Source organism: Trachemys scripta, chromosome 1 (genome assembly GCF_013100865.1).
Source record: "Trachemys scripta elegans isolate TJP31775 chromosome 1, CAS_Tse_1.0, whole genome shotgun sequence".
NCBI classification, from domain to species: domain Eukaryota; kingdom Metazoa; phylum Chordata; order Testudines; family Emydidae; genus Trachemys; species Trachemys scripta.
Window position 1 is genome coordinate 329,134,391 of NC_048298.1, and position 26,822 is coordinate 329,161,212.

The window sequence follows — 26,822 nt, forward strand, 5'->3', positions numbered from 1 at the left end:
CATGGGGTCAGGATGTATTTTCTAGTGTAACTTCTCTATTTACAAAATGTACATAAGTACTGTTTAAAATGTCACAAAGTGCACCCAGGCAATTCCATTTTTCAGAAGCCTCACACCAGATCAGGGGTCGGCAACGTTTGACACGTGGCTCGCCAGGGTAAACACCCTAGCAGGCCAGGCCAGTTTATTTATCTGCTGACGCAGCAGGTTCGGCCGATCGCGGCCCCCACTGGCCGCGGTTCGCCGTCCTGGGCCAATGGGGGCGTCGGGAAGCAGCGCGGGCGAGGGATGTGCTGGCCGCGGCTTCCCACCGCCCCCATTGGCCCAGGACGGCGAACCGCGGCCAGTGGGGGCCGCGATCGGCCGAACCTGCTGCGTCAGCAGATAAATAAACTGGCCTGGCCTGCTAGGGTGTTTACCCTGGCGAGCCACGTGTCAAACGTTGCCGACCCCTGATCTGGTGTGAGGCTTCTGAAAAATGGAATTGCCTGGGTGCACTTTGTGACATTTTAAACAGTACTTATGTACATTTTGTAAATAGAGAAGTTACACTAGAAAATACATCCTGACCCCATGCCACTGTATTCTCAATCGATGGGAGAACGACTGGCTGAAAAGTCTCAAAAATTGTTGCCAATTAGCAAAGGGGATCGAGATCGATTTTGCATTCAAACTGACGATGTCCTTTTTAGTTTGATGTCATAAATTCAAGCAAATCCTGTCACAAGCATTTAGAGGCAGATCATGATACCTGTACTCTGGGTTAATACCACCGTGCTCCATGAATAGCCTAAACAACTTTGTTGGGATCACGTGTGGAGGAAAGTACTTTTTATTTAACATTTGTGTGGGTATCAGAAAAATGTTTATAATACATATTAAGTTTCCCTGACTTAAAAATCTTTGTTGACTTAGAGTTAAGGTTGGTCAAATGCATATCTAATAATGTGATCAGTAAAAATGGAAGAAAACCCCTATTAAAGGCTACATTAACTGCCCATACATCATAACATTCACATACACAGACTCTTCAACTTTGTAACTAATTTCCTTTTACTACACCCACATCCAATTCCTCTAAGTCAGACTTAAAAGCACAACCTTAATTATGACCAAAGGAGATGAAGATATTTTGCAGACAGACATATTTCAAAGAAGTACAGCATGTGTTACTACGAATTAAAAAATCCAAGATTCTAGTCTGGGCATTTCCCTGTAAATTTCCAGATGCATAAGTGACTGAAGACACTTGTCACGTCCATCAGCTTTCTTTGGCTTTCTCAATTCAGTTAGGGCAAATTAGTGCAATAACTTTACAGCTTTAGTATTTTGAGCGCCTCCACATAGCCTGTATCTGAGATTGTAAAGATGAGTTACTGGGTGAAATTTGATGCTTGTATAACATTTATGTTTAAAGTTAGAGAAAACCAAAGAAGCATGAGGAAAAATAGGTCTAGATTTCCAAGAGCGAGCATATTAAAATGTTTTCTGTATAGAAGTTACTAAAACTCCCTCCCCCTCGCCCCCCAAAAATTACATCGATTACATTTCTTGTGAAGGATAGCTGTACCAAATTTGCAAAGTAAATTCAGAGCCAAATTCGCTGCTGGTATAAATTGGAGCAGCTCCACTGAAGTCCAAATGTCTACACAACTTTAACTTTGGAGTCATTACTGATGCTTCCGTACAGGGCCGGCTCTAGGCACCAGCAAAACAAGCTGGTGCTTGGAGCAGCACATTTTTAGGGGCGGCATGGCCGACGCCAGAATGCCGCCCTTAAAAATGTGCCCTGGCCGCCCTAGCCCACCTCCGTTGCTGCCGCTCGCGCGCCGCTGCTCGCCCTCCCTCCCAGGCTCTCAAACCTTGTTTCAAAACAAGATAGTGGCTACTATTTCCCTGATATGGGGAGCTCAATTCTCTCTTATCCATCTCATTGGGGCCAGCACACAGTTCTGGTGGAGCCCACTGCAGGGGATGAAAGTGTTTCAAATGATCAGTATATAACCAGAAGGTCAATTATCAGCAAAACAGATCTCAGCGTTACCTTGCAGGCCACAGAATTACAGCTTGCCACTTGCCTTTTGCAGGTCACCTTTTACAGTGTTGCAAACCCACATTAAAATGCTTTGTGACTAATGACAGAGCAGGTTTTAGTGTCTTTTTTATCACTCTGCAAATGAGGGAAGGTCTCTTCTTTAATATTGCAGAAGAAATTTTACAATTGAGAGCTGGCTGGCTGGGATTTCTACGGCTAAAAGAAGAAGAAAAAAATCACGTGGTTTATGTTTTTACATAATTCATCTCCCTAGTTTGTATTATTCATGTATATGAAGAAGTCTATTTTTATTTTATTTTTTATTTTAGCTTTTGGTCCATTTCCTGCTCATGCAAACCCTTGCAATGTACATTTTGTAACACATCGTTTAAGGAATCAGAGGAACATATGATGCATTTTAAGAAGTAGGTCAATGATGCTGCTTTTTAGAATGTGTGTTAAATAAATAAAAAACCATACACTTGCGATAAAGGAACACATCAAGGAGATAAATCCTGTAGGACTTTTCCCTGCTCAGGCAAATCTCCCCACGAAGAAAATGGCTTGTATCATGATGGCTTGACAGTGTTCAGTGCAAAACTTGCATTCTTTTTTGAGAGGTTAGGGCTAGATTATTGGGCAGTGTCTGAGCTGGTGTGAATTGGCGAAACTCCATTGACTTCATAATACAGTTTTATTGACTCAGTGGAGCTCTATGGGTTTCCAACAGCTGAGAATCTGCCCCTCTGACTTTATGTCATGCTGGAACCTGAGATGGTGCATAAGCTGTACCACCCCAGGAGTAGCCATCATGATTTCCAGAGAGTCCTCTGAGTCACAGCTGGTCTACACTATACAGTTAAGTTGACCTAGCTACACCACTTGACTTTGGGGTGTTGAAAACTCACTCCCCTTAGAGATAAGCTGACCTAAGCCCTGGTGTAGACACTGCTAGGTCACTGGAAGAATTTTTCTGTCAACTTAGCTACTGCCTCTCAAGGAGGTGGATTTACGATAGTGCCAGAAGAATTTACTGTAGGGAGTGCCTACGCTACAGTACTACCGCAGAGTTGCTGTAGCATTTCTGGTGTAGACATACCCACAGTTCCTCCCACTGCCTGATATTGAAGGGCAGGAGGGACACGTATTTTACTGCCAGCCTAAAATAGCAAGTTACAACACCCCCTGTGCCAGCTCACCTGCACTGCCCAGCAAATGTTGGAGGGTGGGGGTCAAGTCAAGGGTCTGTGCATCCCTTGCCTCTCCCATGAGCTCCAGGAAGGGAGTAAACAGGCATGTAGCCTCACCTACTCCTGCACTGTCCAAGCTTTGAGTAGCATATGCAGGGGAGTAAAGAGTTCCCTAGTGCCTTTATTGCTGTGTGCATGTTGTCCAAGTAACACTCTGGCCATAGTACTAACGCACCGTCAACCTGTGGAACTCATTGCCAGGGGATGTCATAAAGGCCAAAACTATAACAGGGTTCCAAAAAGAACTAGATAAGTTCCTGGAGGGTAGGCCATCAATGTCTATTAGCCAGGATGGTCAGGGATGCAACACTGTGCTCTGAGTGTCCCTAAACTTCTGACTACCAGAAGCTGGGGGGATGACAGGGGATGGATCACTCGATGATTGCTTGTTCTGCTCATTCTTTCCGAAGCACCTGGCATTGGTCACTGTTGGAGGACAGAATACTTGGCTAGATAGACCATTGTTCTGACCCAGTATGGTCATTCTTATGTTACGTTCTTATGTTCTAACAGAGCATTCTAAGGGGTGTCATCAAGATTATAGTGAGACTTGGTTAAGACTATTATTATCAGGACCATTCCAATAATAGGGGCTTTGTTTTGTATATGCAACTATACCTAGAGTGGATATCTGCTCCACGGATGCGGTTGTATTGTTTACCAACTTTGCGGATTGGATGCAGATTCAAATTTTTGTATCCATGCAGGGCTCTAATAGTGAGATAGGGTGCTGGTGCAGGTGCGGATACATATAAAAGGTGGAGTGCAGATCGCGGGTCGGATACAAGTTAATTATCGTGGATGTGGATCCAAATTTTTGCATCTGCGCAGGGCTCTAACTATATCCCCTCCCTCCCCCGAAAAGTTTACCAATTTTCTTTTTATATGCTTTCTCTTTTGTGATTCACAATTTCAAGTTTTTCTCTACAGTCGTGACTGCTAAAGACTTTTGCTTTATTTTTTAAATGAAAGCTGTGGTTCTCATGTAATCCCAGGTCTCCAGCAGCTGGGATGCTAAGAAAAACACCAAATTTTTCAATTGGCAACACTGAGTAGTTAAGAAAAATTCCTTGCCTTGGTTATTAATAACACTAGGTAGAATTTTTTTAAACATGTACTGTTTGTTTGCTCTTTGCATTTCACTCCCCTTGGACAGTGAAACAAAAGATGTTGGTTTTATTTTCTATGACTAATCAGTTTCATTTCCCGCTTCTCATCTGCTGCTGGGATGTTTTAATTTAAAAGAAGAAAAATGTTTAAAAACCCTGACTATGTTTCTGGTCATGTTATGTTTCTCACACATGCCCACAAAAGTTTCATTTGTTATAGAATCCTTCACTTAAGTTACTGTGTAGTATTGCTGCGTGCTTGTACACAGTTGCCATGTTTCACCCCAAAGGTGCATTGTAGCTGTGGATGGAGTGATTCTTGTGTGCAATTTCTGTGCCCGTTTAAATCTGTAAAGTTCTTCAGGATACTCTGAAATGAAAGGCATTATAAAAGTGTAGGCTGCTATTCGCATTATTTTTACAAATCTGAAATTGTAATCCTAACACTGTTTGCCAGTGTCCTTGTAATACCTGAGAGATATGTGTTCTATTTGGATTTAAACCTGGGAGTTTCATAGATTCAAGTAATGGAATTAGAATGATTTCCTCATCTCTAAATCTCTGAAGTGCAGTTATTGTTTTATATCATTTGGAGACGATGGAAAATACTCCAGCATAATGCCAATCAATTTCATAGTATTGCGTTTAGAGCTTGGTCTTAATTCAAATCGCTATTGGCAATAGGTTATTTAGGAAGTACTTTCTGGACTAGCTTGCCTGTGGAATTAAATATTAAAATCTTATCAGTGGATACAGTCACAAAGAAAGTGTAGCCATAGTAGAATTGAACGCATGCCTTTCCCTGCCTGCAACCTGTGCTGTATTTATTTATCTGACTTTTCTTTAATGGTTGGCTTTTGGGTCCCTAGTGAAAGAGATTACTGTAAATACCATCCCCTATATTCGCTTTAGATTGCAATCTTTGGGATCCTTGCAATCTTTGATGTTTAGAGTTGCTGACACACTTGTTGTCATTCTCCACCCCACTGGTGGCTGAACTTTGTTGATGGGAGATGAACTCCCTACATATCCCTCAACATAGTACTGTTAGATTCTATTAGCTAATTGTTTTAAAGTGCTTTGAGATCCTCAGATGAAAGGTGCTCCTGAAGCTTGAAGTTAAAAAAAAAAAAAAAAAAAAGTGTCATTGTCATCCTCAATTAAAGGCATCACAGATACAGAATGAGCTGTTAAAGAGTGAAATCACAGTGAGAGAGTTGTTTTTTCATTAATGCCGTTACCTAGATTAACCATTGAGTTTGTATAAATAATAGCGTGCAGGGGACCTAGTGGGCATACGCTGAGCAGTAGAAGGCAAGTTGCTGTCTTTTAGAGCAGGGGTGGCCAAACTGAGCTTGAGAAGGAGCCAGAATTTACCTATGTACATTGCCAAAGAGCCACAATAATACGTCAGCAGCCCCGCATCTGCTCCCCTGCCCCTCGCTCCCAGCGCCTCCCACCCACCGGCAGCCCCACTCCCACCCCCCACACCTCCCGATCAGCTGTTTTAGAGCTAGGTGAAGCATTCACATCAAGCTCTGAACCCAGCTGAATGAACCATGCCTGGGTGATTCAGAATATCTTATGGCCTGAGTGGCGAGGCTTTTTGCACATCAAGTGAATTAGAAAACCCTGCTGGAATGTTCTCCCACAGCCAATGGGCAATCTGCTCTCCTTCCCCATCCAACCTATTACCAACATGTCCAAAGCCTTCCTGCTTACAGCTGATGTCTTCTAGGAAGTCTTCCTTCCCAATTATCTTGGCCTCCTGGACCTTTTAGGAAGGCACATGGCTGCTTTCCTATCCTTCTTAGAGTGGCACCAGGTAAGTCACTCACTCATCAGTCCCAGGGGATCAGTGGTGTATTGAACCTGGACTTCCCTCTCACCAGCTCAGCAGGAAAAATAAATATTCGTTCTCCTACTGTGGCAGGTATGGAGAGAACATGGGGAAGACAGGAAGCAGAGACAATGAGACAATAGATACTGTATTTTAACCTCCTTCTGTGCAGGCATATGAGATTGTGTTCAGTTAGTCCTGAGGAAAGAAGATCTAGATCTGGTTTTGGTTGATTCCTTGGCTCGTCTCCTATCTGCTTTCTGAAGGTGCCAATTCCCATGTCTGTAGCCGTGCACTTGTCTCTCCAGGTGTCACATCATCTGTTCTGTTGCACTGGGTGAGTTCACTATTAAAGGGAAACGATGTAGAACATGGCTGCAAGATAGCCCACCTTGGTAACACATTGAAGGCTGAAAGCCACTTGTTGGATAATAGTCATCATCCTCTCTGTGTCATATCTACAAGATAAATGAAGAAAGCCTAGGGTTATTGTTTTGCTGCCTTTTCCCTGGGCAGACAGTAGTCTTTGCTGTCCACAGAAAGCCAGTCACAATCAGTTTACACACACACACACACACACACACACACACACAAAGCAGAAGTGGAATGTTTCAAATGTATTGAGATTTGTGTTATGAAGTGGCAAAGGGATGAAATGACTTGCAATCATTGAAGCACTTAATTAACTCCTTGGCTGCGTTTAAGTGGGTCAGCTAACATTGCCAGTGAGGATTTTGACACTGAGTGAGGTTGGTGCTGTCACCCTATACATGCCCTCAAGCTATTGGGAACCAGAAGAACATCACCTAAAAAACCCATGATGGAAATTGTTGGCTCTCAGTGAAGGCAGATGCTGGTGGGGCTTTTCCAGAAATCAAGTATGTTTTGCTTGGGGGAATCTGACCCTGATTTCATAATCTGCTTGGAGCAAATAACATGGATGTGTTGGAAAAGAGAATGACTCAGGCCCATAATCGAAAAGGGCATGAAATCTGCTGGGTTACTGTAATTCCCATGGAGTGAAAAATCAGCAGGTTCAAGGCTGGAAGTGAGACTGCAACCATTCCAGAGACATTTAAAGCCAGATTTAGATTTCAGTTACTCTTATATAAATCTGAAGTAACCCCATTGACTTTGTTGGAGTTACTCTGGATTTATACGATTGGAATAGAGATCAGAATCTGTTTCCTAAGTCTGCAGCATGACGGTGCACAAAATGCCAGTGTCTGATCAAAATCAATATCTGTTGATGTTTAACATGTTGTTTACTATGCCTCTCAAAATGTTTTAGCAAGGGAATGTGTGATCCATTTTTATATAAGTTATGTGGTGTCCATCAGAAGAAGAGGCAGTAAAGAGCTTTTTATCTTTTGAACTGCAATTAGAATGATAGAGATCAGTTGACATTCCTTGAAGAAACAAAAGGACCATAAATTGAATTAAAAGAGGAGAGAAAATTAATAAATCAGCTATTTATTAATAATAATACTTAGCACTTTCATAGCTCTTTTAATCTACAAAGGACTTTGCAAACTATAGCCAGCTAATTCTCCTGTCCACCTTGAGAGGCAAGTATGTAAGTAGTATCCCCATTTTATAGAGAGGAAACTGAGACAGAGAGGTTAGGTGACTTGCCCTAGGCCACCGAAGTAGGCGTCAGAGTCAGTGTCAGATCCAGGATTAAAATTTAGGACGCTCTGTCTCTCGGTATTCTGCTCAGATCACTAGAGAAAACATCCCCCATCTTATATTTACAATGAGTTCTTTTTATTGTGATTTCTGTGAGCTAGATTTTTTTTTTCTTAAATGACCTGATTTTATCATTACTTAACGTGAAAGGACAAGCACAGCAGCATCTCTTTGCCATGTGCATGCAGAGTCATAGAGGAGCACTGCAAATGTGGGACAGCCGTGCCTGTAACCCTGTCCCATCCATGATGCCTCATGGCAGAATGCACTCAGATATCTCTTGCTTGCAAATCCCGTGCAGGGCATCTATAGAATCACTGACCACGTGACAAGAGAAAAGGAAAATAAATACAAAGAAGCCCAAAGTGATCATATGTAATATGCATGCTGTTTTTTGGAAACTTTAGTGTGTTATAAAGAGTCAGAGGCTGTTGCTTGATTAACCCCAAAGCTCCTGGAAGAAATTGTTTTTATCTATATGATGTCTGTTTGCAGAAATGTGTACATCTTGCATCTTTACTTTCTTATCTATAGCTTCTTCCTTTTAATTTCCCTCCTTATCTCCCTTCACTAGATTATTTGATTCCTGGGGAAGGCTTTCATGATCAGAATTCTTTCTTTGTTGGAAGTTTTCAGATGGCCCTTTAGGCTGCTCTAACTTGCACTAAGGGGTCTAGCCTGGAAAACACTGCCCAAGATCAGGGGAGCAAAAAGGAGGCTTTCACTCCCTCTGTGTGGTGTCCTTCTCAATGACAGACAAGAATCGGGACCTAGCTCTTCTATAGTAGGAAAGTTAGCTCTTCTCTCCTTACTACTTCATGGAGCCTCTTAGGTCTGGGCAAATGAGGATTCTGCCATTTAATAGAGAGACACAGGGTGGGTGAGGCAATATCTTTTATTGGGCCAGTTTCTGTTGGTGAAAGAGACAAGCGTTTGAGCTTACACAGAACTCGTCTTAGGGTCGTTTAGTTTGTCATAGCAGGTTCCATAGAGGAACCATGTTCAGTTCTGTAATGTGGTGTTCTACATTCTGTTCCTCCTTGACACACACAGTCCCTCCCACTCCTTCTCCTTGTAGGTGGAAAATGCAATTCCACTCATGGAAATGGAGAAGATTTCCTCCCCTCCCCGCCCCCCAGTGCACCTGCCTCACTCGGAGACCCAATGCAGGCGTAGGGGCCTGGAACTAGTCCTATCTCTTCCTTGCTACCTTTTCAGCATCCCGCTGGAGAGAGAGCAGAAGGGCTGACTGCTCTAGTGAGCGGTGCATAGCGAGCATGCTTCATGCACCCACTTCTGTCCCTCACTGGTCACAGTATTGCCCTAGGGAGAAATCCTATCTTATTGAAGTAAAGGGGAGTTTTAGCACTGACCTCAGTGAGGCCAGGGTTTCACCCCAGATATAAACCTGGTTTCCAGTAGGCTCCAGAACCAGACTTCAATCAGGGTGAGTCATTTTTTTTCCCCTGACAGACATGTAAGTTAGGATTCATTTCTTCATTGTCATTAATCACCATGATAAAGGGCAGGGGTGGATGTGTGGGGCTGTGCCTGCACTGATAATAGTTTTCCCAGGCTGACTTAAACCCTGTTTAGCTAAAGTTTAGTTAGTGTCTGTTGGGCTTTTCAAAGCTGGCCGGCTGGCAACCCATTTATCTGAAGGCTCCTGGACATCTGAGAGCTTTGATAAGCAAAGTATCCTGTACTCCCCTGAGTCTCTGGGGGATTACTGAAATGTGGATTGTTTAAGGTATGCCTCCCCCCTCCCCCTTTAACAATTTCTGCTGGGTAGGGATCTGGACTCCTATTTCACTAGACAAGAAGGAACATGGTTTTCATGTGACCTGTTTAAGCCATGACGCACCGGTGTTTTGCTGTTGGACATGACTTTGTTGGTGGTGGGGATATTTTTCCCCTGTTGCTAACTAGGCCTGTTTCTCAGTTGCTTGTGGTTAATTATGGGTCTCATTTGCTTTCCGGTGTGTCTTATCCTGCTTTGTTATTAGATCCAGAGAGGAAACGCGATTGAGGAAACTAAGCACATGACCGAGGAGCAAAGGATTTACTCCCCGTACCCCCTAGGGAAGCTTGAATTACTAGCTACGGCATTTGCAAGGCTAACAGAGAGATGGAAAAGTTAACAAAGAGACTATCAAATGCAGGTTGCAGGAAAAGACGGTCTGGGTAATTTCTGTTGTCTGCCCAAGCTATTACACTGTACAAAATTTTTGTCTTGTTATTTTTGTTACTTATTATTTGCATTATGATAACACCCATTGGACTAGCTGAGATTGTAGCCCTGTTGTGCTGGGCGCTATACAAACACAGAGGCCTGGTCTACACCTGCAAGTTTTACTGGTATACCTATGTCAGTTAAGGGTGTGACTTTTTACTGTTATAGGTATACCCGTACAAGCCTAGTGTGAACCGTTATACTGGAATAGCTGATTCCTCTTCCCATACAGGTATAAGTGCTTTTATACTAATACAACTGTGTCCACACGGGGGGGGTGGGGGGGGGTGGATTGTACCACTTTAACTATAACTCTGTAGTTAAAGCGGTGGAAATTTTATGTGTAGATAAACCCATAGTCAGAGACTGTCCCTGCCCCAGAGTTTACAAGCTAAACACATAAGACAGCATCACACATCGTGTGAGTTGCAGTGGCAGGAATAGAACACAGGTCTGCTGGGTCCCAGTGCAGGCCATAGAACCTTTTTGGAGAGGTGGCATTTTATTTGAAAGGCAATGGGATACACTGGGCCTAATTCTGATTTCCATCAATGTAAACTGGGAGGGAACTCCCATGCAATCAATGCAAAACTGGTGTAAGAGAGATCTGAATCACAGAGTTCCTCCCGATTTAAACTGCTGTGAGATTAGAAGTAGGCTCAGTGTCTGTTCTGCAACCTGCCAGTGCATGTTTAGCCTGAGCCATTGCAAAGCATTTAAGCTATGTCTACACTGCAATAAAACACCCATGGCTGGCCAGTGTCAGAGGATTCAGACTCAAGGGGCCCAGGCTATGAGGTTATAAAATTGCAGTGGGGTCCTCATGGGATCCCAGAGCCCGGGCTCCAGCCCAACCCAGAATGTCTACACTGCAGTTTTATGGCTCCACAGCCCAAGCCCCACAAGCCCGAGTCAGCTGACACAGGCCAGGCACGAGTGTTTTATTACACTGTAAACATACCCTCGGGGATCTAGTCCACGTAGAATAAATAAAATGAAAATAAGAGGTACCTTAATTATTGTTAGTGTTTGACTTAGTCTCTGTCATGTTCTGGCCACAGGCAGAAGGACTCCAGACATAGGCAGGAAGTGGCTGTGAAAGCTTTGTGATGAGAGAGGAGACCATATGACTAGCCCCTACCCTGGGTGGATGAATTCCCTTATCTTGGTGCCTGGATTCTTAACTTTGAAACTCAGGTTAAAAAGTCCCTATTAATGTTTATCATTTTAAAATGTTTTTGTTGAAGGCAGGATTTGTGAAAGGGCATGGCTGACAGCCCTGGACACTGATGTCCTCAACTTTTCCACATACTGGGTACTGTACAGCCTGGGAACTGCAACAAAAGCTTGATCTTTGTGCCTCAGTCTTGATTTGTTAGAGGCAGGGGTAGTTCAGCTTCCATGGTCCATTCAGTCCCTAATAATATTTATAGCACTTTTCATCCGTAAATCTCAAAGCACTTTAAAAAGGAGGTCAATTATCACGATCTCCATTTTACAGATGAACAAACTGAGACACAGAGGTGAAAAGACTTGCACAGGGTCATTCAGCAACCCAGTAGCAGAGCTGAGAATGGTGCCCATGTCTTCTGAGTCCCAGTCCAGTGCTCTATCCACTAGGCCCCACTGCCTCCCTCCTTGTTTTCTATACTGAGTCTGTCAACAAAGCTGACAGTTTACAATGTCAGGGTGGATTGATTTAAATCAAAGTGATTTAAATCACCAACTTTAATCACGATTTAAATAAGCAAGCAGGAAACCTTGATTCAAATCACTGGTTTTAATCACGTTTTACATTTGTACTTTATAGTTATTTTCCTAAAGAAAGGTTGATTCTCACTGCTTGGTAGCCATTTAAAATATGTTGATTTGCAAATAAATATAGCCTTTGGACTAAATTTTGTGCTTTTTTTTTTTTTACTAAGTAGAAAGATAGTATATATCTATATACATTTATTTAAGCAATTATGTAGCTTTATGGCCTGTGCTGTGCGGATGTCAGACTACATGATCATAATGGTCCCTTCTGTCCTTAAAGTCTGACAGTCTGCACATCCAGAAGAACCACTGCCGGAAACATTGTACGAGTAGATTTTCCAGTTACAGTAGACACTCATTAGTAGCAACATAACGATGCCCTTTTGCTTTGCTGCTCCTAAGTGGCTGTTGCTGTTATGGGGAGTTTTGACAATTCACTCCCCTAGAATTGGTAGAGGAAGTAGAAGTGGGTGGCAACCTGGGCAGCAGTGACCATGAGATGGTCGAGTTCAGGATCCTGACAAAAGGAAGAAAAGAGAGCAGCAGAATACGGACCCTGGACTTCAGAAAAGCAGACTTTGACTCACTCACGGAAGCGATGGGCAGGATCCCCTGGGAGGCTAATATGAGGGGGAAAGGAGTCCAGGAGATCTGGCTGTATTCTAAAGAAGCCTTATTGATGGTGCAGGAACAAACCATACCGATGTGCAGAAAGAATAGCAAATATGGCAGGCGACCAGCTTGGCTTAACAGTGAAATATTTGGTGAGCTTAAACACAAAAAGGAAGCTTACAAGAAGTGGAAACTTGGACAGATGACTAGGGAGGAGTATAAAAATATTGCTCGAGCATGCCAGGGTGTAATCAGGAAGGCCAAAGCATAATTGGAGTTGCAACTAGCAAGGGATGTGAAAGGTAACAAGAAGGGATTCTACAGGTATGTTAGCAACAAGAAGAAAGTCAGGGAAAGTGTGGAACCCTTATTGAATGGGGGAGGCAACATAGTGACAAATGATGTGGAAAAAGTTGAAGTACTGAATGCTTTTTTTGCCTCGGTCTTCACAGATAAGGGCAGCTCCCAGATTGCTGCACTGGGCAGCGCAGTATGGGGAGGAGGTGAGCAGCCCTCAGTGGTGATTGGTGATTGGAAAAGGGCAAATGTAGTGCCCATCTTTAAAAAGGGGAAGAAGGAGAACTCGGGGAACTACAGACCGGTCAGCCTTACCTCAGTCCCCAGAAAAATCATGGAACAGGTCCTCAAAGAATCCATTTTGAAGCACTTGGAGGAGAGGAAGGTGATCAGGAACAGTCAATATGGATTCACTAAGGGCAAGTCATGCCTGACCAACCTGATTGCCTTCTATGATGAAATAACTGGCTCTGTGGATATGGGGAAAGTGGTGGACGTGATATATCTTGCATTTAGCAAAGCTTTTGATACGGTCTCCCACAGAATTCTTGCCAGCAAGTAAAAAAAAAAAAGTATGGATTGGATGAATGGACTATAAGGTGGATAGAAAGCTGGCTAGATCATCACATTCAATAAGTAGTGATCAATGGCTCGATGTCTAGTTGGCAGCCGGTATCAAGCGGAGTGCCCCAGTGGTCGGTCCTGCGGCCGGTCTTGTTCAACATCTTTATTAATGATCTGGATGATGGGATGGATTGCACCCTCAGCAAGTTAGTGGATGACACTAAGCTGGGGGGAGAGGTAGATATGCTGGAGGGTAGGTATAGGTCCAGAGTGACCTATACAAATTGGCGGATTGGGCCATAAGAAATCTGACGAGGTTCAACAAGGACAATTGCACTTAGGATGGAAGAATCCCGTGCAGTGCTACAGACTGGGGACCAACTGGCTAAGTGGCAGTTCTGCAGAAAAGGATCTGGGGATTACAGTGAACGAGAAGCTGGATATGAGTCAACAGTGTGCCCTTGTTGCCAAGAAGGCTAACGGCATATTGGGCTGCATTAGTAGGAGCGTTGCCAGCAGATCGAGGGAAGTGATTATTCCCCTCTATTTGGCACTGATGAGGCCACATCTGGAGGATTGTGCCCAGTTTTGGATGTGGATAAATTGGATAGAGTCCAGTGGAGGGCAAAAAAATGATTAGGAGGCTGGGGTACATGACTTATGAGGAGAGGCTGAGGGAACTGGGCTTATTTAGTCTGCATGAGACAAGAGTGAGGGGGGATTTGATATCAGCCTTCAACTACCTGAAGGGGGGTTTCAAAGAGGATGGAGATGGGCTCTTCTCAGTGGTGACAGATGACAGAACAAGGAGCAATGGTCTCAAGTTGCAATGGGGGCGGTCTAGGTTGGATATTAGGAAAAACCCTTTCACTAGGAGGGTGGTGAAGCACTGGAATGGGTTAGCTAGGGAGGTGGTGGAAACCCCCTCATTAGAGGTTTTTAAGGCCCGGCTTGACAAAGCCCATCCTGGCTGGGATGATTTAGTTGGTGTTGGTCCTGCTTTGAGCGGGGGGTTGGACTACATGACCTCCTGAGGCCCCTTCCAACCCTGATATTCTATGATTCACCGTAAGGAGTGTTCCCAGGGGAAATGTTGCTCGTAAGCAGCAATTGCTCTTACAAGGTGTTGCTGTAAACAAGCGTTTACTGTATTTTATGGCATACTGAACGTGGCACATGTTTGCCATTGAGCTGGATGTATTGAAGGTCTTTTAATGCTGTCAATTTTTTGTTATAGATTACGTTAGTTTATTCTAGACTGTATGTTGACTGCCCATTGCTGTGTTCGATATAGGGACTAGGAGGTGGTTATTCATCTCTGGACAGAATTCCACCCCAACATGAGTCTCTTGAGTGTCTGCAGGTCAGCACCAGGTTTGTTACTCACATGCAAAGTTTTGATGGTAGGATTTCCTGACAACAGAAATGTTGTGGCTCTCTGAAGGAAAGAAAAAAAAATGCTGCAGACAAATTGTTCCTCTTATTGTTAATGGGGTGTTTGAAATCTTCTGAAGAACATAGAATCATAGAAATATCAGTCTGGAAAAGATCTCCAGAAGTCATCTAGTCCAGCCTCTTGCGCTGAGGCAGGACCAAGTAAACCTAGATCATCTCTGACAGGTGTTTGTCCAACCTGTTCTTAAAAACCTCCAATGATGGGATTCCACAACATCCCATGGAAACCTATTTTAGAGCTTAACTATCCTTAAAGTTAGAAAGTTTTCCCTAACAACTAATATAAATCTCGCTTGTTGCAAATTAAGCCCATTATGTCTTGTCCTAACTTTAACTGATCCTTGTCATCTTTATAACAGCTCTTAACATAATTGCAGATTGTTATGAGGTTCCCCCCTCAGTCTTCTTTCCTCAGAATTAAACTTGCCCAGTATTTTTAATCTTTCTTCATAGGTCTTTTTGTTGCTCTTTTCTGGACTCTCTCCAATTTTGTCTTTCCTAAAGTGCGGTTTATACAAAGAGCTGTCGAAGTGATGTTCTTGATATAAAAAGTGATTGTGGTGTCCTTCTTTTCCCCAGTGATTCTGTGATTAATTGGATATGGTACCTGATTTTCCTGTCACATTGGTGTAAATCAGGAGTAAATGCCAGGGCCACCCAGAGGATTCAGGAGGCCTGGGGTCTTCGGCGGCGGGGGATCCCCGCTGCCAAATTGCCGCTGAAGACCTGGCACTTCGACAGTGGGTCCTGGGGCGGAAGGACACCCTGCCGCGGGTCTTCAGGGCACTTCGGCGGCGGGTCCTTGAGCGGAAGGACCCCCTGCCACCGAATTGCCGCCGAAGACCCGGAGCAGTAGAAGCTCCCAGGGCCCAGGCCCCGCGACAGTTTTCCGGAGTGAGTGAAGGACCCCGCTCCAGGGGCCCCGAAAAACTCTCATGGAAGCCACTGCGGGGCCTGGGGCAAGTTGCCCCACTTGCCCCCCACTCCCCCAGGTGGCCCTGTTAAATGCATTGATGTAAGTGGTAGTAAATTGATATGAGAGTAGAATCTGGTCCCTGGCATCTCATAGGGTAGATTGCTACTTAGAAAAGACATTTACTGATTTTAAACTAATTTGGGTGCCATACAGTTTCCTAAATAGAATTTCTGGCAGCTTGGAGTATTAGTACATCACAAATACACTCTACAAGCAGGAGTGAGATGGCTATTCATTCTAAAATCTGAGATGCCTCAGGCTAGCTGCTGATATCCATTAGAGGTACTCTAGGGTTGGTTATAGAAAACATTGTACTCCTGATCTTGTCAAAGAATGTTGGTACTAAATAGCTAGGGCCAGATTCTGTTCTCATTTACATTGGTGTAAGTCAAGAGTTATGAAATTATTCCAGATTTATACAAGAGTGACTGCCAGGAAATCCCGTCTCCGTGAAGACAAGGTGGGTGAGGTGGTATCTTTTACTGCACCAACATCTGTTGATGAGAGAGACAAGCCTTTGAGCTTACACAGAGCTCTTCTTCAGCTCTCATATCCTGGGGAAAATACAGCATACAAGATACAACTGATACAGTAGGCTTGATATAAGCCTGACTCACTACTGGTTTTATGCTGATGTAATCCCTTGACTTTGGTGCTGAATTCAGCCCATGGAGTGTGCAAACCGTAGGTTACACAGCAAAGAAATACAGTTATTATTATACTACTGATTTCAGTGTGACCTCAGTGAAAAAGGGTGGCAGTATTTTGCCCTAAAACAGATTATTTCTAACCAGGCATGTACTTGCTTGCTGGCACTATTCAAACCCTTACTTGCGGAAATTAGTAGCATTTATGCAGCAGCATCAAGTCATTACAAACCACTGTGGGGAAAAACAGCCCAGTACTTCCCAGGTTAAGGTTAATCCGAGAGATAAAAGGCACACTTAAAAAGAGCTTTTTAATAGATGATTTAAAAACAGAAACTTCCTCACATGACCCTCTAACTATTTAAGCCACCCTCCCACTCCCCACCTCCAAGCCTGTCCCTGGACTCAGGAATGCCACTACTGGTAATATTGTTAGAAAACATTCCTGTCTGGAAATGATCTCTTCCTAATACATAGATGATTCTGTATGGTTTTGTGTGTCATAGATGGGGAGAGAGAGAGCATACTGGATGACTGACCACAGCTGGCAATTCCTGTTAGTGCATTAGGATAAATGTGAGCACTCTGCTGCATTGTGTATCCTCAGCAAACCATTTCTCTAAACAGGTGCTGTCCCACCGGTGATGCATATTTATGGTCCAACTTGCAACATGCACTGGTGTGTTCCATTTTATCCCCCACCCCTTCTTTTGCAGTGTAAACAAGACATTTATAGATTATTTCCTTCTGCTCTAAATTACACTACTGTAAACTTAGAATAACTCCACTGACCTCCACGAAATTCTGCCAGGATGCACTCCGTGTAAATGAGATCAGAACCAGGGCCGTTGAATTTGGTGATGTTAGGATTTTGAATCCACTAATTTAGGATTGTTTAGAGGTGCAGATTAATTTGGGTACCAGTTCTAAATGTCCTATTTGTCCAAATGGTACTGACTCTGTTTCCATCAATTGTAGTGCCTTGTTTATAGGAGGTTAAAATGTACCCATTTATGAAGATTAAGAAAATGTAGTGTCAAATCTTTTTCCTACTCAAGCCACTATGCTCCTGTCTTGGTGCCAACCTAAAATTTTGTGCTTCTTTTTCACTCCATGTAGCAATCGCTTCTTTTGGATAAACATGTTTCATTTTTCAGTTCCTCGCGTTAGCGGTCCTAATAGCTGTGGGTTAAGTTACCTGTTGACTGATTTATGCAGTCTGTGTGGATCCTTAGGAAATGGAACAGACCATATCCTAGCCACGAGTGTAATAAAACTGATCAATCTGTGATGAAAACAGTCCTCGACTAGATTTCGACTAATTAACCTTCAGTGATTCCAAAAGTGCTCTGATGAGCTGTCATGTCAATAGCATGCCTTGGAATCAAATGCATATTAAAAATAGTTCCTAATTATGCTGTTTACACTGCCCTTGTGGTTGTAAGCTACTATAGCCTTTAGGGGTAATCATCAAGCTAAAAGAAACTCCCTCACTGCTGTATATAATCTGCATTTCTGTGAAGGGACTAAGTCTCTAGTTTTGACAGCATCAAACCTTTAGTTTCAAAATAGCATTCAGGCTTTGGCAGAAACTAGCAAACAAAGCTAATTGGGCCTGATTGTGTTTCTCCCACTGGTTGTGGCACTGGTGTAACTCCATTCATTTCAATGTAGTTAGTCCTGATTTTACACCAGCGTAAATCAGATCAGAATTAGGCCAAAAGATTCCGCAGTTAGAATTGTGCTGATCATTTCTTTGATGAGCTGAAACACAATCCAAATCATTCTAAAGCTGTATCAAACTTTCAGTGCCTCACAGCTTGTTTTGGATAGTGAAGTCAGAAGCTATGACTAAATTGAAGTAAGAAGCTGTTGCATTTTCACAGGGCCAAATTTAAACACCCTTGTTCATGTGGAATAGCCCCAACAAATAGTCTTATAGAGAGAAACGGGACTATTTAAGGAGCTATGTACTAGCCAATATGAACAAGGATGTCAGAATCTGACCCATACCTGTAGTCCGTTGCCGAATGGGAGTCACATCTGAACTGGGACATTCCTTTGCTTTAGTTTGTGTGCGCCACTACCTTCGTCATTCATTCACAGCGTGTTGATGATAAGGTAGTTTGAAAAACAAGTTTTCCCTTGTGTCTGTGCATTCACTGGGCTGGGAGAGATTAAAAAGAAAATGGGGAAGTACATGACGGAGATTGACGATTCTGCATTACCGTAAATAAGAAGGAGCGCCCTTTGTGCTTCTAATCTGCCGTTTGAAGTACCATTACGTAAGCCCAGCATTTATTTAATTTATTTATTTATTTGAGAGGATGTGAAAAGCCATTTCAAATAAAGGTGATGCCTCTGCAATATAAAAACACAAAAGTTTTAGGTCAGTGCTGAGATGGTGGATGAGACGGAGTTGCACCCAATGAAAGCTTGTTCAGCTGGTAGGCTTTCAATTCCTTCTGCTGAGATAAAGAAGATCAAAGTGTTTAAACACTGTTGATCCACTACTAAGGGAAATTTTAGTGCTAGCAACACAGAGCAGCTGCACCATTGCTGGCATGTCTAAACTCACAGCAGGGAGCTAATTGGTCCTTTGGATGGATTGGCTATGCAAAAACAGGTCTGAAGCAGAAGTGCTGCTTCCATGCACACAGTGATGGGGATCTGTGCACAACCAGAGAAATGCAGCTCTACGGTATTCAGGATGATCAGGAAGGAAAGAACAGTTGGGAGAGGAGGGTAATGTGGTGCAGGGGATGAGCGGGACAGGGAGAGTAGCTCTACTTGTATTCAATTTGTACTGCACGGAAAGAGATCCTATCAATTTACTCAAGATTAGAGCATTAGCTTTGAGCTCTCCTTGAGACACATTAAATAATGAAATGAGGGAAAATAGCTCAAAGTCAAACCATGATGTTATTTGCACAGCATATTGTGTGCGGATAGAATGGAGAGGGGGGCTATGTTAACCAGAGAATTCCTACTTTTTAATTAAAATCGAAATGTTATTTCTCTATACATTATTAATGCTTTTTTGTTAGGGAAAAAGTCATGAGGCTTGTTATGCTGTTTAAAAAATCTAATGTAATATTCCTATTAAAACGATAGCTCTAGCAGAGAGAGGATACTGGTGTAAAGGCAGTCTATCTATTTAGAGTCTTATACGATCTCATCACCAGAACATCAGAGTACCTCACAAGCATTAACAAACTGATCCATCCAACAGCGCTGTGAGGCGGTGTGATTACCCCATTTTACAGGTGTGAAACTGAGGCAGAGACAGATTCAGTGACTTCTCCAAAATCACAGAGGAAATCTGTGGCAGAGCTGAGAATTGAACTAAGTCCTAGCCCAGTGGGACTTAACAACAAGACCATTCTTCTTCTTCATGAGGAAGCTAAGGGTGCTGAAGAAAATGTGCTGATGGCTACTTTGCATGTTTGGATTGTGAATTTTGAGAGACGCTTGGGGTCTTTTATACAGTGCATGCTAATATAAGCATGAAAGGCCAATGCAGTAATTCCATTGACTGAGAGTCTGTCCCAGAGTGTCCTATATATAAAAAAAAAACTGCTTAGACAATATGGCATCTTAGGATACACCCAGGAAGAGGAGACTGTGACCCAGTTACCTCACTAACTCCAAGTGACAAGGAGAGATGTCTTGAATTCTCCCCTCTTGGTAGGGGTTACAGCCGCCAATGGCAGCGTCATTACAATACATGCTTCCATAAAATCTGCCATATTAACTCTGACTGTTGGGTCCTCATATTTGGGAGCTAGCATGTATGTCACTCTTTTCTTTGTCCCAAATGATCTTAACAGAATAACAGACCTTTCCAGCTTTCCATGTAGCTAATATTTGAAATCTGTTTGCCAGAAGCTGGGAATGGGCGACAGGAGATGGATCACTTAAAGTAAATTAATGGAAATATTCTGTCTCCTAGAATTGGAAGGGACCTTGAAAGGTCATTGAGTCCAGCCCCTGGCTTTCACTAGCAGGACCAAGTACTGATTTTGCCCCAGATCCCTAAGTGATCCCCACAAGGATTGAACTCACAGCTCTTGGTTTAGTAGGCCAATGCTCAAACCACTGAGCTATCCCCCCCCAACTTGATGATTACTTGTTCTGTTCATTCCCTCTGGGGCACCTGGCATTGGCCAGTGTCGGAAGACAGGATACTGGGCTAGATGGACCTTTGGTTTGACCCTGTATGGCCATTCTTATGTTCTTATCTTGTGCACAGGCAGTATTTGAAGAAATTAGGTAGTAATTAATCTAAATGAATAATGATCATCTCTCATTGTTAAGATTATATAGGCTATGGAAAGGCTCGGGTAACTCTTAAATTGGGGCCATTGTGAGATCAGAGGTAACTCAACCAATCATCCCCCTTTCCTTTGCAACTATTTTGCGCACAACAACTTTATTGGTTGTAATAACGCAGTGATATGAAGGAGACTGGACACACATGTCAACAGTTCTCATTGGTAGATTAAATGGCCCAGCTATCACTTCTCTTTCGAGATTCTGTGGCTGCATGGTAGCTTGGGCATCAGTGGTTGGGCATCATGTCCACACGGAACTGCTGTCTCAGTTACTTTATTCACTGAAGCAGAATTGCTGGAGGAACTGAGGCAGGAGCAACCCTTAAAGCGAGGAGATATTGTGATTCAGGACCTGGGTTCTCCCTACGCTCTCTCTTCACATAGCACTGAGCTCACTAACACAGCCTTCGAAACCAATAAGTCAATTGCACGTTAAGAGCCAGAGTCATCCCGTACATTTTGGCTGCATTGCACTGCTCTGACAGTGCAGAGTAGCTGCAAACCCAGCTGACCTGGTTAGCGTGCTCTGCCTGCTTTATGCTACTTTGGGGTACCAGTGAATTTACCCTTATCAGTTAATTTTTTTTAAAAGATGATTTAAGGTTGATACTATATAGAGAATCATTAGACATATCACTTGGTAGCATTTTCCACTACATTAGGGATGTGGACAAACTGGAGAGAGTCCAGCGGAGGGCAACGAAAATGATTAGGGGGCTGAGGCACATGACTTACGAGGAGAGGCTGAGGGAACCGGGCTTATTTAGTCTGCAGAAGAGAAGAGTGAGGGGGGATTTGATATCAGCCTTCAACTACCTGAAGGGGGATTCCAAAGAGGATGGAGATAGGCTCTTCTCAGTGGTGGCAGATGACAGAACAAGAAGCAATGGTCTCAAGTTGCAGTGGGGGAGGTCTAGGTTGGATATTAGGAAATGCTATTTCACTAGGAGGGAGGTGAAGCACTGGAATGGGTTACCTAGGGAAGGTGGTGGAATCTCCATTCTTAGAGGTTTTTAAGGTCCGGTTTGACAAAGCTCTGGCTGGGATGATTTAGTTGGTGTTGGTCCTGCTTTGAGCAGGGGATTGGACTAGATGACCTCCTGAGATCCCTTCCAACCCTAAGATTCTATGATTCTATGATTCTTTTGTGTTTCCTGGTCAATGTTTACGTATGAAATTTTTAATATTAAAAAAAAACTAAAGAAATTCCCAGACCAAAGGGGGGAAAAAAAATCCTAGTAAGGAGAATTAAGTTTGAGAGTATGTACCACTAATTTATTGATTAAAAACCATACAGGGAACCTGTAATTATCCCAAAACCAAACATTCTGACCTCAGGAAATTCAAAGCTAAGGTTGCACTTAAAAAAAAAACCCAATCAAACATAGTAAAGTTAGAAATTTACACTTGAGGCACCCAAACAACATTAATCCTGTCTTGTAGTGATGCCATGGGGGGCAAAATATGAAAAAAATCTAATGAATCTTTTAAAATCATTTTGATCTAATCTGGAGTCACAAACACTAAAATATCGGAACCCTAATCATATACTTACCATATTGCATCAGTACAGGACAGGGTTTTTACATTGACATTTTAATATTTATTTTAAGTATAACCTTACTACTGAACTTCATGGGTTTATAATGCTTGGTTCAGTAATAATTACAATATCCTTGTAATGTTTTTTACCCTTAAACAGAGGTAAAAGTAAGCCGGTCCGGTCCGGCATACCGGCAAGAGCCAGTACACCGTGCCGGTTCGCACTGGCTTCTGCAGCGGGGATTTAAAGGGCTCTGGGCTCCCCGCCACAGGAGATTTAAAGGGCCTGGAGCTCCGCTGTGGCCAGAGCCCCGGGCCCTTTAATTTGCTCCTAAGCCCCAGGGGCTCCGAACCGCCTCTGCAGCCGAGAGCCCCAGGTTGATTTAAAGGCCCTGAGGCTCCCAGCCACAGCCGGTGCCCCAGGGCCTTTAAATCTTGAGAGGCCCCGCCTCTTCCGGGTGAGGCTCCACCTCTTCTGGATGAGGCCACACACGCCTCAGGACTCCGGCAGTACTGGTAAGTCCTGTAAGTTACTTTCACCCTTGCCCTTAAATTACTAACATGTACACTCAATCTTAACTCCAGCTTAATTCTATAACATAAGCTATCATGTGTTCAGGGTGGTGACTGAAACTGAAGAACATGTGATAAGGACAGCACCCATGCTGCTGACTTTGATTTGCCTTTACAAGCTATCCCCACTTCTGCAGCATGGTGTCACAGCCAGGTCGTGGGCCACCAGACCTAATAGTCAGAGCAAGAGTCCAGAGTCATGAGCATGGATGGTGGGTATCGCAGGCCAGAGGAGGCTACGCCTTCCCAAACAGCCAGGCTTGGCCCCGCCCATGCTCCGCCCCCAGACCGCCTCCTGCCTCCCTCTCATCCCCTGTGGCCCCAGCCCAGGCTGCTCCTCTTCCCCGAAGTGGGCAGGGGCTGGGGTTGGGGCCAGGGCGGGCTGGCCGGTGGTCTGGAGTGGCTGGGGCCGATGGTCGGGTGCTCAGGTCACTCAGCACTCCGGGGCCGGGGCTGCCTGGGGCTCTGGGGCTGCCTGGGGCTCTGGTGCTGAGGTGGTCCGGGGCAGGCCGAGGGTGGGGCCTCCCCGAATGGCGGTTCACACGCCACACATTGTCATGAGACAGGAGTCAAGGGTTGGCTAGGCCAGGATACCAGAAGGTCCGAAACAGAAGATAAACTGGGGTCACCATGAGTCAGATGCTAGGAGTCACGCTTGTCAGGATGCCAGGAAATCAAGCTACAGGAGCAGGGGGGAGCCCAGTCATTCAGATAGCTTCCTGTCATGTTGGTGGTTTAAGCTGGGCCAGCAGGCCAGTCAGCTGCCCTGAGACTCTGCCATTTGGACTCAGGGGTTGAGCTTCACACTGGGAGTGGGCTTTGTGGGTCCCAGGTAAGCAATTGTCAGCAGGCTAGCAGTTGGAGGGCTGGAGTGTGGCCACTCCCATGAACCCTGCAGACCCATGCTCGAGACCTGTGTGTCACGACACATCTGTTGAATGCACCCACTCCAGTATCTCCAAAATGTATTCAAGCCGATAAACTTAATTGTGACAGAAGAGAAATAAAAATGTGCATAGTTGATCTATAATTCTGATCAGTTTATTCCATACACCGGGACGTGAAACACAGTGGTTAGAAGAGGTAGCTTGGAGTCAAGAAACCTAGCATGAAATCTGACCCCAATGAAGCAAATGGCAAAATTCCCATTGACTTCACTGGGGTCAGGATTTCAATCCTAGGCTCTATTCCTGACTCTGCCACTCACTTGCTGTCCTTGTGTAAGCTCCTCTGTGTTTCAGTTTCCCTAACTGCAAAAAAACTGGGGATGGCGATTATCCTCCTTTGGAAAGCATTTTAAGACCTTTGAATAAAATATCAGCACTGGATAAATGCAAATTATTATTACCTCCCTTTAATGCCCTTAGCTAAAGAAAACGCCTTTAGCTAAAGAAAACTTATGCTTTATTGTTGGGGGAGCTTGTGTAAAAGACCTGAAAGATTACAGAAAAAAAATCAAAATAACAATTATAACAACATCTGTTCCACAGTAGCGTGCCTGTTCCCTCCATATCATGGAGGATTTCTAGGCACCGCAGCAAGTTAGATTTTCTTAACAAGATATTTTTGGCGTAAAGTATTAACGAGAAGAAAATATTTTTCAGTTAGGAGACGAACCTCGTAGTAAAGCGGTTTTTTTCCCCACACACAAAGCAATAGCTGGTTGTTGATCCAGGAGCCAAAAAGAGATTTTTTTGTTCAAAATAGGCCAGGAAAATATTTTGCACAAAAGACATATTTGAATGCTTGAACTTGGTGATATGGATTATGAGAGCTTCAAAGCAAATTTTGCAGTAAGCCCTAAAGAAAGGTTTTATATGTGCCGCAAAGCAGGCTTTCTAAACTGCTTAGCAAGCCTTGATCAGATGGGTATGTGAATTTTAGAGTATGCAAGAATACGACCAACTACAATTAAAGGGAGAAACCATTGAAAAGGATACATTTTTGGTTGACTCACTTCGGGAACCTGATTTCAAGATCTAGACTCGGGGGGCCGCATTCACCCAGCCGTAGCAACTCCATTAATTTGATTGCACTTGTGCCCACTTAGGCCAGTAGCAACTTAGTTCTAGTCTCTCTAAGTTTAGTTGGCAAGGGCTGGTCATGTTATAGAAGGTACTTGCTGAATTCTTACGGGATGGTAAAACAAGCTTTCTCATGTCTCTGAACAGCACCTCTTACTAGCCAGTCCTGAATGGTGTCATTAATGGAGCACTGCTTAGCGTGAGGAAAGTCATGGTGACAGTAGGAACCTAACTAGCAGGAGAAAGCGTGGCTATGTTTTAGAATATAGGGCCCTTTGTACTGCTCTGTCTGTGCATGCAAATATAACTTAGCCTGCCAAAGTGGTGTCAAGGGGACGGTATATAAATGAGAATCTGACCCATTATGTATAAATACGGATCTTTGCATCCAAACTTTTTGCATAATGTATCCATTTGTCTTGCATTTATTTGTGATGTGTGGGGAGGATGATGTGTACATGTCCCTTGGAACTCATGGGGCAGAAGGGGAACAATGCTCTGAAGGACATCAAACTGTGATGCAGTAAGCACTAGCAGAAGCATGTTACACAGCTGGTACCTTTCAGGGGGCAGGGGATGGTCAGCAGAATTCCCTGCATCCTGTTTCCAGAAGTTCAATTTTTCATATGGGGTTATTGTGTGATGAGAAAAATGATTTAATTCTTAATGGGTATATTCATGTAAGCAGGTGTCTTTCCCAACCTGCTCTACAAACACACTGTTTAAAGTCCAAACTCAACTCCTACCCCTTTCATGTGATAAAAACAAACAGCCAAAAAATACAACTAAGATAAGATACCATAAAGAAAAGTTCTCCAGGGTTGGCTGTGTCTAGTGTTCCTCCCTCAGAACTGCTCAGCTCACAGACTAGATCCCCTCTCTCTTTCATGAACCATTCTACTCTCCCTTCTGTCCAGCTGGGATAAGGAGCCCTCAGATGGGGGAGCAAGTCCACAGAGCCCCACCCTGCACAACCTTTCCCAGCACAATCAGCATCTATCAGTGGGGTTTTTCAGGCAATCCCTGTCAGCCTGTTACAGCTGGGTTGCAAAGGACCTCCTGGTAGTTATCAAAGCACTATCCTATCCTCGCTAGCTATTTCAAGAAGCATTAATTGTGTGGATCATGATGGTGATGATTATAATACATTTTTTTTGCTGATGGCAAAGTGACTGTCAGTTTGTGGCAGAAAAAGGCTAGGCTAAAGCCAGTAAGTATTTCTCTGTGGATGGATTTAAAAGGCAGAATGTGCATAGCTGAAGTGTGCTGTGACAGTCAACAGAATCCATTCATTGCAAAGCAATATGCTGACTTAAGGAAAGAGGTTCTTTGACTTTACTGTACCTTGAGAGAATCTCCTCGGCTCTAATTTGCTTCTACTTGGAGCGTAGCTGTGATCTCTGAATTTATCAGCCATGTCTTTCCCGTCTTCCACAGGGGGACAATATAATGAGTGTTTTTACTGGGAGAAGCCCTAAATCTGGGGAATGCTTTGCAGCCTGGTCCTGTACATGTTGTCACTACTCCTTGCAGTGCTCAGTTTAGCAACCACATTACACAGCTAATCTGTGGGAATCACGTACAGCACAGAAATAACCTAAAATAACAGCAATTATTTATTATTATAAAAAAATAATTCAGCTATATGAATGAGCCCCCCCCCCCCAGTTCATCTGTCCAGCAAAGCACTTTAAATACATACTTAATTTAAGGCATATGCTTTTGTGTCATTGACTTCAATAGGACTTTAGCGCATGCTTACAGGTAAGTAGGGGCCTAATGATTTTGCTGGGGCGGGATGGAGTTAAGCATTTGCTGAAATGCTTTGCTGAACAGAGTGAACTTTAGTGCTGGCTCAACAGGCCTAAGGACTGAGGCCAAAAT

At 43.6% G+C, this 26,822-nt stretch overlaps 1 protein-coding gene across 2 annotated transcripts in view; it reads left to right on the forward strand.

Annotated features, from left to right (window-relative positions):
* TENM4 (teneurin transmembrane protein 4) overlaps window positions 1-26,822 on the forward strand; it is a 768,234-nt gene that overhangs the window by 225,888 nt on the left and 515,524 nt on the right. The gene's annotated exons all lie outside the window — the stretch shown is intronic.